At 38.2% G+C, this 9,621-nt stretch overlaps 1 pseudogene; it reads left to right on the top strand.

The window, feature by feature from the left end:
* The first annotated feature begins 1,349 nt into the window (after nucleotides 1–1,349).
* LOC143655557 (suppressor of cytokine signaling 5-like) lies at nucleotides 1,350–9,291 on the top strand (annotated as a pseudogene).
* The last annotated feature ends 330 nt before the right edge of the window (nucleotides 9,292–9,621 follow it).

Genomic DNA, 9,621 nt, shown 5'->3' with positions numbered 1-9,621 from the left:
CAAAATGGTAGAGGAAAATATTATCCAAACAGTAATAATACTAAAAGTTAATGGACTGAATTTCCCAATCAAAAGACGTAGAATGGCAGAATGGATTACGACCCAGCAATACCACTGCTAGGTATCTACTCAAAGGACTTAAGGGCAAAGACACAGACGGACATTTGCACACCAGTGTTTATAGCAGCATTATCTACAATTGCAAAGAGATGGAAACAGCCAAAATGTTCATCAACAGACGAGTGGCTAAACAAATTGTGGCGTATACCTAGGATGGAATATTATGCAGCTTTTTTTTAAGACAGACTAAACTTATGAAGCATGTAGTAACATGGATGGACCTAGAGAACATTATGCTGAGTGAGTCTAGCCCAAAACTAAAGGACAAATACTGTAAGGTCCCACTGATGTGAACCGACATTCGAGAATCAGCTTGGAATATATCATTGGTAACAGAGATCAGCAGGAGTTAGAAACAGGGTAAGATAATGGGTAATTGGAGCTGAAGGGATACAGACTGTGCAACAGGACTAGATACAAAAACTCAAAAATGGACAGCACAATAATACCTAGGTGTAATGTAACTAGGTTGGAACACTGAATGAAGCTGCACCTGAAATATGGTTTTTTGTTTGTTTGTGTGTTTGTATCTTTTGTTTTTGTTTTTTTCTTTTTCCTTTTTATATATATATATGTATTTTATTAGTATTATTATTTTAATTCTCTTCTCTATATTAACATTCTATATCTTTTTCTGCTGTTTTGCTAGTTCTTTTCCTAAAGCGATGCAAATGTACTAAGAAATGATGATCATACATCTATGTGATGATACTAAGAATTACTGAGTGCATTTGTAGAATGGAATGATTTCTAAATGTTGCGTTAATTTCTTTTCTTTTTTTTTGATTAATAAAAAAAATTAAAAAAAAAAAAGGGCGAAGCAGAGGGAGGTCAGGGTCTTAGCATCAGAGAAGCCTGCTTCAGGTTTAGTTAAGCAAAGAAGTTGAGGCCATCTGACGCACGCAGAGGCCAATACTATGCATCAGGAGATTGAGAAAAGAGCTTTCTTGCAAAGTCAACTGGCTAGGAGACAGGACACAAGACTCAAATCTGTCTCCCCGATCTGAGCGGTAAGGGGGATTTTATGGAAAGGGGAGGTGAGAAGTGGGGACAGAAGTGGGAGGTTTGACTTGGCATAGTCTAATTGGTTAATCATAGAGATGTCCATACGTGGTAGAGTGGATTTTAAGCTGACTTTTCCTCAGTAAAGGGCCTCTCATATTTGATTTGCTTCTGATGTCTCCTCGTCCTTATAATCTTAGTTAGGGGGGAGGTGACCTTTGTTCCCGATGTCTCCGAGTTCCTCTAAAGGGCAAGAGCCTGATTTTATGCTCATGCTCGGATCATATGACCTGCGGGTAAGCTTGGCCGCCTGCAAAGCAAGTCCAGAAGAAAAGGTGGCAGGGACAGAGAGGCGCCTCACCAACCAGTTCTGACTTGCCCAAGGTTTTAGTAACACCAAGGGCTGCGGGTGCAAGGGGAGGGGAGGAGGTGTGCTCTCAACCTACGCTGTTTTCCAGGATCACAGGGCGCCTATAAAATTCAGCCTTGTCAGGAGCAACCTCTGTCAAAAAGAATAAAAAGCAGTCCAGCAGCTGTTGCATAAATGAGCAGGCACTAGGAAACAAGCTGTTGAGAAAAAGGGAAAGAGTCTCTTGTGGCTCTTGGTCCAATTCTGGAGGAAGTCTCCAGCCTCAAGGCATCCAGCACCTGTCTACATACAGCTGGGTCAGAAAATCAATCTCTCTGATTTTCTCTTTTCCCTCCTTCCCTTTCTTCCTCTTTCCCTCCTTCTTCTCTGCCTTCATTCCTCCTGCTACATTTCTTACATATCTTCTGGCAACATGAATGCTGTATGTTATTAAATTTTATTTCTATTTTACTTTACCTTCTAACACCTTAGTAATTATATTTCCTGCTTCTAGTTTTTCCATTACCCTAAGCTTACGCTTTAAAAAGTTTTAATTTACATTTATTTTTGTATCTTAAACGTATTTCAATTTTACTGCAATTTTCTTAATTTTCTGTGTTTTCTTAGTTCATATGGTTCACTCTGACTTCAAGGATTTAAGACCAATGAACTGAAAATTCTTTGTGCCCTAATTCAATGCTTCTTAAATTTTTAGGGGGTGCATGGTCCAGGGATCTAACCCAGGTCTCCCGCATGGAAGGTAAACATTCTACCACTGAACCACCAGGGCACCTACTTAAAATTTTTAATGAATTAAACTCAATGACTTCAAAAGAAAATCAAATTACACATTCTCTTTTTCCCCCAAGATTCTAAAATGCCCCCATCCTTGAAAAAAATTTTCAGAGTTTTAAGGTTTTGTTTTTAAAAATTGAATAATAAGTTTTAAGATAAAATGACAGTGCTTGTTTTAGGATCAAGCAATCCAGAAAAGTACAAAGAAAACAATATATAATCCTAATTCCTGTAGCCAGAACTCAGTGTTGTAATTATTTGATAAACATTGTTATAGACTCTTTCTGTACCCTGCACAGACAAAAGCCAGAGAGAGACAGAGCAAGAAGCAGACAGGATTTTAAAAAAATGTACAGGAATAATTTTTTTTTTTTTGCATGGGCAGGCAGCAGGAATCAAACCCTGGTCTCCAGCATGGCAAGTGAGAATTCTACCACTGACCCACCATTGCACTGCCCTAGGTCTATTTGTTAAATAAATAACATATAGTTTCTCTTAAATTTATTAAGAAAAATTTAAAAGGGAGCATGGCATTGCCAAACTTGAGATAAATATTTTTCTACCACCAAAGAGGTTGATTTCCAGTGATTCCGAGGTGAAGGAGAACAGGAAACTGTAGGAAAGCTACTGAAAACTGAGAGCTATGGGTGTTGTTAGCCTTTGTCCTTAAAACTCCATCTCAGGATTTTAAGCAGCATGGATCAGCTCCCTGCTGTGAAAGACAGAAGGGTTAGCTCTGGAGAGCACCCTTCCCAACTTTTCCTAGCATTCACTTCCTAAGCTTTCAGGACCACATGCCCACTTCTATCTTTAGATAGCTTTGGTTCCATCTTTAAAAAAAGAAATCAGTCAGTGTTAATCTCCAGTTGTTAGTGGTAGTATTCTTTTCTGCCTCTCTTTTTTTTTTTCTTTATGTTCTTCAACCGTGACTCCTCTTTTCTTGAGCTCTTTGGGTTTCTGTTTCTTTTTTTAATGATATAAAGTTTTATTGTGGTAATATATAGACAATATAAAATTTCCCAGTTTGACCATTTTTAAATGTACAATTCAGTGCCATTACTTACCTTCGCAATGCTGTCTTACCATTGCCATCATCATTTACAAAACTTTTTCATCATCGCAGAGAGAAACTCCATATCTGTTAAGCAATAACTCCCAATTTCCCCCTTTTCCAGCTCCTGGAAACCTCTGATCTATTTTCTGTCTCTATAAATGTGTTTATTCTAGATATTTCATGTAAGTGGTATCATACAATATTTGTTCTATGCCTGGCTTATTTCACTCAAAATAATATCTTCAAGATTAATCCATGTTGTTGCATATATCAGAACTCTGTTCCTTTTTAATGGCTGAATAATATTCCATTGTGTGTACAGACCACATATTATCTATCTCTTGTTTCTACTTTTTGGCTATTGTGAATAATGCTGCTATATTTTCATGCTCTTTGTTTAGATGCATCTCTTGGTTGAACTAGATGATTTCCTGGTCAAATTTCTTTTCCAAGAAGGCCTCATGTTAACTGTTTGTATTTTAGAACTTCACTAACTCTATGAGACCAAAGTAAGAAAGATTTATTTTGTCCAGAACTTAAATTTTCTGTAGCACATAATCTAACAACCTGTCTGAATAGCTCATTTAAACAACCCAAACACAGGGATCCCAGAATGGGATTGAGGGCCTGTTATTCTGTATGACTTAATGTAGTGCCCAGATACATCCCAGAGTATGTTAAGCAGATAAAAAAGTATTGGCAAATTCCTTTGAGGGATGGGAGAAAAAATATGGAACTATTAAACTTTACCCCTGGAGAAGCCCCTGATGCTGTACAAACATTAGGATTTCTCAAACCAAAAGGCCAAGCCCTTGATCTTAAGGCTTACTATTGTGAAGTTTCTTTATGTAGCAGAGAAGCTTAGCCTACCTATAGGCATGCCTAAGTTACTTCTGGATGACCTCTTTGTTGCTCAGATGAGGCCTCACTCTCTCTAAGTCCAACTCTGCTGCCCCTTTGTGGGACATGACATCCAGAGATGAAGGTCTCCATAGCAATGTGGGATATAACTCCCAAGGATGAGCCTAGCCCTGGCACTGTGCCATCCTGACCAAAAGTGGGGAAAGGTATAGCAAGTAAGGTATCTGTGGCTGAGAGAGTTCAAATAGAGTCAAGAGGCTATTCTGGAGGCTACTCTTATGCAAGTTTCATTTAGACATTGCTACCTATCACAGTTTGCCAAATCCCGGTTAAAGCCATTCCTGCCAACACTAAAGAACACCTACAGCTTCATCTGAGATTCTACATAGATTCCAAACACCAGAATTAGTTTTCCAGAAACCTACAACCTCCAGATGGATTCCTAGGCCAGATAAGTCATGAAACTCAGGCAGCCAGCATCTCCAAAACATCAACTAGTTCCAACCTCCTATCCCATATTGTCGACAGTCCCTTCTAACATGAAATTATGCAGAGAGAGTCGGGTTTACAAATGAGTATGATAGCTGAATCATTATACTGATACTTCTTTTTGTCCCCAGTGTCTTGGAGCAGCTGGTAGTAAAAACCTAAAACTGTGACTTGCAACCCGTACCAAACTCTGAAATCTATTCTACACTAATTGTTGCAGTGTGCTTCTTATTTATATATGTTTTTGTTTAGACATTTATTGCTTTTTTTGTATATATGTTATTTTTTCAGAAAAAAGAAAAGTCGATTATGATAGTGAATGCCCAGCTATATATATCACGGTACTGTGAACCTGATTGTATACTTTGGATGACTATATGGTATGGGAGTATACAATATATATCAATAAAATTGCATTTTAAAAGAAGGGTTTATGTTAATATATACCCCACTGCAGTGGCTTGGACCTTTGTGCCCCAGTAAAACATGTTCTTAAATTTAATCCATTTATGTGAGTGTGGCCTCACTGTAAACAGGACCTAACTTCAAGTTGTGGCTCAACTGAATCAGGCTGGGTTTTAATACTATTACTGGAGTCCTTTATAAACAGAATGAAATTCAGACATACAGAGGGAAAGCCAAGGAGCAGCCAGAAGCTGGAAGTAATCAGAACTTGGAAATAAAGCTGGGAGAGGCCACTATGTGCATTGTCATGTGAAAGAAAAGCCAAGGACCAAGAATTACCCCAGCATCCAGCCCCAGAACATCAGACATTTCTGGGAGAAAGCATCACCTTCATGATGCATTGATTTTGTATTTCTCCAAGTCTCAAATTCATGGCCCCAGAAGTTCCCATTGCTTAATAGGCCAACCCATTATATGGTATTTGTTTTAGCATTTAAGAAATTAAAACACCTTCTTTCTTTCATTCTCGTAGATATCTGGGTATTGCCTCTTACCTAAACAGCAACTTGGCTGGGCATAAAACGCCTGAATCACATCTTGCTTTAAAATTTTAAAGACATTGTTCACTTCATGTTTGACAGTAAAGATTCCAGTGGAGAATTGAAGGGCCAGCTTGAGTTTTCTGTTTTGTAGGTGATTTTCATTTTCTCCTTAAATGTTTGAACACATTCTTTCCTTTTCCTTGAAGACCAAGAACTTAACCAGAAATAAATATCAGTGTCCATGGTAATATATCAGCCTTTCTAGAATGCAGATACCCTTTTATTCTGAAGTTTTAATCATACTTACATTGAAGATTCAAAAAAATAATGTATTTCTAAAAAATTGTTCCGTTTCATTTGTTTATTCTTCTGCAGGCCAGGCACATATTCTTAAGTTAGTAAGATCTTCTTTTCCCCTTCTCATATTTACTGGCATTGTCCCCAGAGCCAGAAACACTTAGATCAAACTTTAAAACTTCATATTCCTGACATTTCAAATGGCAAACAATTACTTTAATGTCAGAAGTTTCAGGATAATTATATCTTCTTTGCAAGTTCCTATGCACCACCCAACCCCTAGGCCCATGCAACATTTATCTATCTTTGTTTTCATCATTATAATTTTCTGATTCTTATTTTTACATTGAATTCATTACAGCAGTAATTATTCTAGTTGATCCAAATGGATTTTATCTTTTTCATGGGCACATTTTCTTCTGACTGGAATCCTCACAGTCTCTAAGGAAACTCTTTATGTTGAGTACATTGATTGCATATATTTCATAATAATTTCACTTAGTCAAAAATCAGATATTCTAATGAACCTGTGGGACATTTGGTGAGGCACAATAATCCAGAAATAAAAGAACAAATATTGCATGATCTCATTTAGAAAATACTTATAAGAAAACTGGGGCCTAGATTTTAAGCTCTAATAGCAGTTATATATAGTCTTGAGTGGTAATTGTTATTTCTGGATTTTGACAGGCTGTTTTATATATGAACAACCTGATATTTAGAAATAAGAATGAAGATGATTGGATCAGGATTAAAGTAATTCAGAATACTGGGGTAAGGAAGATATTGCCTGTATTTTAGAATCTCACCTACTCTTTGAGACCAAAAGAAGATTTTATAATGTCCAGAACCTAAATTTTCTGTAGCACATATTCTAACTCAACCTGTCTGGATAGATTGTTTAAACAATCCAGACACAAGGAGCCCAGAATAAGAACGAGGGCCCTTAATCCTCTATAGCTTAATGTAATGTCTGCATATATCCCAGAATATACTAAGTATATAATCAAAAAGTATTGGCAAAGTTCCTTGAGGGATGGGAAAAAAATACATGGAACTATTAAACTTTACCACCAGGGAAACCCTAGATACTGTATCAAACATTAGAGACATCCAAATCAATAGGCCAAGCCCTTGATCTTGAGGTTTGCTCTTGTGAAGCTTATGTATGCAGGAGAGAAGCTTAGCCTACCAATAGGAATGCCTTGGAGTCACCTCTGGAGGACCTCTTTCGTTGCTCAGATGTGGCCTCACTTTCTCTAAGCCCAAGTCTGCAAGTGAAATCATTGCCCTCCCCGCTATGTAGGACATGACATCCAGGGGTGGGAGTCTCCAGGGATGAACCTGGCCCTGGCACTGTGGGATCAGCAGTGCCATCCTGACAAAAAGGGGGAAAAGAACTGTAACAGGTAGGGTATCACTGTCTGGGAGAATTTGGGTAGTCAAGAGGCTACATTGGAGGTTATTCTTATGCATGCTTCAATTGGACATTGTTACCTATCATAACTTGCCAGATCCTGGCCAAAACCATTCCTGGCAATCCTAGAGAATTCCTAGGGCATTGTATGGGATTATGCAAGGGTTCCATGAACTCAGGTGACTTTCTGAAATCTACAACTTCTAGATGGATCCCTGGATCAGATAAGTCCTGAAATGCAGAGGGGCCAGCCTTTCCAGAACATCAACAAGTTCCATCCTCCTACCATATATTATCAATGGCCCCTTCCAACATGAAAAAAATTAGAATGGGTGCAGCCCAATTACCCCTAAAGAGTGAGAGAAAGGTCAAAGTTGATGGTGGAGTTGTACAGACAAAGTTGGGTTTGACAAATGAGTATGAGCACTGAATCATTATCCTGATACTTCTTTTAGCCTCCAGTACCTTAAAGCAGCTAGAAATAAAAATCTGAAATTGTGGAATTGTAACCCATACCAAACTCTGAAATTTGTTCTACAACCAATTATTACAAGGTACTTTGAAATGTATTGCTTTTATGTATATATGTTATTTAAGGAGAAGAAGGAGTATAACCAAGACGATAGGATTTAACAAATGAGTGTGACTACTAAATCATTACATTGATATTTCTGTTGGTCTTCAGTGTCTTGCAGCAGCTAAAAGAAAAAACAAAAAATCCTGGAACCCTAACCCATACCAAACTTTAAAATCTGTTCTATAGCTACTTGTTAAAATGTACTTGCCTCTTTGTATGTATGTTACATTTCACAATAACAAAAAAAGTTTGGTAGAACTTGAAGTAGACTTCAAAGGAGTGAAAGGCAACATGGTGTGAGCTTTTTGCACATAGGATAGTTTCCAGCTGAACCTTAGGAAGCTGCTTTCTGAGACAAAGGTTGCAGTATACTACTGGGTTGTATTTTCCCATGAGAAGGTAACAACAAGCAGTCAAAACCCCTCTTTTCTAATAAAAATTGATGCTTGAGAAATGCGCTTTTCCTGCTAGTTCAGATTTAGTCCCAAAATGGCATTTGATTAAACAGCATACAGCTCCAGTGAGCCCACATTCAACATTTTTTAATACGTTTGATCCATCTTTTGTTTCCACAGAAGATGAAGAACATAGACTTAAAGAGAAGATGGCTTAGTATTGACAAAGGGGTTGATCCTCTCTCCCAATGCACAAATACATACATTTAAAGCTACTGCACACGTTAATCTGTTACATAAACTTGGACCAAAATTAGCTCCTGGAATGACTGAAATAAGTGGAGACAATTCTTCAATTCCACAAGCTAATTGTGACTCAGAGGAGGACACAAGTACCCTATGTTTGCAGTCACGTAGGCAAAAGCAAGGCCAGGTCTCAGGAGACAGCCGTGCCCACATTAGCGGCAGGGAGCTGGAAAGTCCACACACAAATCAATTACACACACTGCCTTGTGCCCTATTTGCTTCAGATTATGTAATCCTCATTCCTGGGGAGCGATGAACTGTTATGAAGCAGAAGCCCTTCTTGAAGGGAAACCTGAAGGCACGTGTTTGCTCAGGGAATCTGTGCAAGAGGACTCTGTGAGCTTCTGTCACTACAACAGATCCTTGCATGCCCGAATCAAACAGTAGAATGACAACTTTAGCTTCGATGCCCATGGCCCGTGTGTATTTCACTCCTCCACTGCACCAGGACTTTTGGAACATTTCAAAGATCCCAATTCTTGCATGTTTTATGAACCATTGCTTATTATATCACTAAATAGGACTTTTCCTTTTAGCCTGCAATGTATCTGCCATGCAGTAATCTGCAGATGCTCTACATATGATGGAATTGATGGGCTCTCTTTACCATCAATGTTATAGGACTTTTTTTTTAAAGTATCACTATAGGCAAAAAGTTAGGGTTTGCTGGTTGGAAAGATGAACAGTCAAGACAAGGTAAACTCCCTGTTCCCAAAGAACATTAACTAGATCTACTTTTATGTACATCAAACAGTACATCTATAGCAAACACACATATCAGTGTTAGGTTTTTAAGTACAGTATGTAAGCTTAGTGCTAGTTCTATCAGGTGTGATCTGCTGTTACTTACTCAGATAAACCTGGTGCCTATTGAAGCAACAGCGTATCAAGCTGCAGGTGTTCTGGAAGGCCTACAAAAATATTTTGCCAATTTAGCAAAAAAGTTTGGTTTTCAATGGCTGTGGTAACTGAATGAAGCAATTCTGGGGCATTTGCTGTGAAGAATTCCATT

The sequence above is a fragment of the Tamandua tetradactyla genome, chromosome 2 (genome assembly GCF_023851605.1).
Source record: "Tamandua tetradactyla isolate mTamTet1 chromosome 2, mTamTet1.pri, whole genome shotgun sequence".
Taxonomy (NCBI): Eukaryota; Metazoa; Chordata; class Mammalia; order Pilosa; family Myrmecophagidae; genus Tamandua; species Tamandua tetradactyla.
Note: the sequence above shows the minus strand (reverse complement) of the source record. Positions and strands in the feature narration are given on the sequence as shown.